Raw genomic sequence first — 2412 nt, forward strand, 5'->3', positions numbered from 1 at the left:
ATAATAAGTTCAGTGTTTCATAAAAGTCGAAGGTTTCTTTCAGTTATTAGGAGCCTTATAACAGCTCGTATTATTGATCTGAATGGTATTCAGTTTTCCATTGAAAAGCAATCTGTGATTTGTAATGCCTGTCTTAACTTTTCAATTGAAATTAACATCAATTTGGAGGCAAGCATGATGAAAGTAACAAGGTGTAGCATTGCGCACAGTATTTGGCGCGCATGCGTATACGCTCGTCCCAAAATCTCATTTTCTACCGGGTTATTTGAACATATAAGTAAGGGATTTTGGGACAAAAGTTTTTAGTTGTACAAAAATTTTACAAAATTTTAAATACATGATAATGATTAAACGAGCTAACAATCGAATATTTATGAATGATTATTCACTTTCAATATGAATTAGTATTATTTGGTATTGATAAATTTCTAATATTTATTAAAAATAATAAAACATTTTTTTTTTAATCCTTAATAAAAAGAAGTATTTTATACAAGTCTATTGATTCTTAAGAGTATTGAAAAATTCAAAATAATGAATGGAAACCTAAACAAAAAACAGGGGACACATCTTATGAAGTGAAACTGACACAGAGTCTTCGTGTAGCGTGTGTGGCTCTATGGTAACGACTCCTTTTGCTATTCGTGGGGTTCGGTATCAAATCGCCGATAATTTTTTTTTATGCTCATAAAATATTTTTTTTACTAATATTATTTTCCATTTATTATGTGAAACTATTTAATGCTGTTAAAATGGAAAATCAACTAAATGGGAGATAACTTATTTCAAAATTTGATAACTAAAGATCTGATATTATTTATTTTGGACAATCTTCGGAATTGATGATTTTTTAGTTTAATTAAAAATATTATCACAAAACAATTTTTGAAAGAAATTGCTTTTAATAATCAATACACGGGAGAATTTCACACGGGAAAATGAGATATTACTTATTTTTTTACGGATATCAAAATGAATATTACTTTATAATACTGAAATAAAAATAAAATAAAAAGTTGTTGTTTAGTGAAAAATAATTTTATATTCAATAAACATGTTTTTCTAATGAGTCAAATGAAATGCAAGGGATTTTCTAGGTAAACCATTTTAAACCGCGTCCAATAAAGTGAACAATTGTTCTGCATTCAGGTTTGATATCTTAATCCGTTTTGTTTTACAAATCTGACTCATTTTTTTGGCAAATAAGACATGTAGTCGTATTATTTTGGATACTTTCGAACTCTAGTCGGTTTTGTCCTCTTTGTTAACATTTTTTATTTTTATTTATATTTGCAAAAGGGTTGGTTTTGGTTTTTATGTTAATGAAAACTATTTTATTTTCTATTTCATATAAAATGTTTCCATTATAGTTTCATTTTGAATTAAAATAATTAAAGTTAATTATTTTCTGAACCGCTCTGTATCTAATAATACATTATAATTAATTCAAGGTAAATTGTTTATTAGGAAAAATTATTAGAAATTATTATATTGTTAAGAAATAAACGAAATTAATCATTAAGATCATAATTCTCGACTCCACATACAGTTAATTAAATTTTATATAAAATAAACAAAAAACCTACACTCCATATTTATTTGGAAGTGCGTGTACACGCACACGTCAGTACCGCACTTCCTATTTATAAATATTAGAGTAAAAATCCACATTTCGACGCCAATTTTCATATACGTCAATTAATTTTATTCTTTTATGTTTCAAAAGTATTTTTATTTTTGATAATTCTGCCTTTAATCACATTGATGTCTTGCTTTTGTTTGTGCGCCAACCGCATAAACGAATTTAAACATCATGGCGGGAAAAGGATTTTGGGACGAGCCACTGCGCAACGCTGGGTGTGCGACACCTTGTTACTTTCATCATGGAGGCAAGGAGCTGTTATCCCCATGCCAAGGAGAACAACACCTCTAATATTCGACCTATTTTGTGTATGAGCTAAGCACTATACAGAGTGATTAAAAAGAATGTAAAATTACTTTCAGGACATATTTTAGTAATGAAAATTTGAGCGGAAAATTTCTGATCCGGTTTATTTTTCATATACTTCAATATTTTTAAGTTTGTATTTAGTTGTGAACTTTATTCATACCATTTTACTTAAAATCAAATTCTCTACAGATTTTGTTTAAACTTTTATGTGTTTATCACTTATTTAAAAAGTTATTTTATGCCAAACATAATATGGTGTGTTTTTTGACTCCAATTTTTTATCTTTTACCCCATATTTTTCGAAAATTACTAAATACAGTTCTGGGAGTTATTTTCAAATTTTCCGGCCAGATTTCTTATAAAACCACTAAATTTAACCCTTAATTTGAGTTCCAAAAATTACAGTCTAACTTCATTTTACCGCGCAGAAATCAGGGCGAAATGTTTCGGCAGTCGACACT

Source organism: Lycorma delicatula, chromosome 3, assembly GCF_047948215.1.
Source record: "Lycorma delicatula isolate Av1 chromosome 3, ASM4794821v1, whole genome shotgun sequence".
Taxonomy (NCBI): Eukaryota; Metazoa; Arthropoda; class Insecta; order Hemiptera; family Fulgoridae; genus Lycorma; species Lycorma delicatula.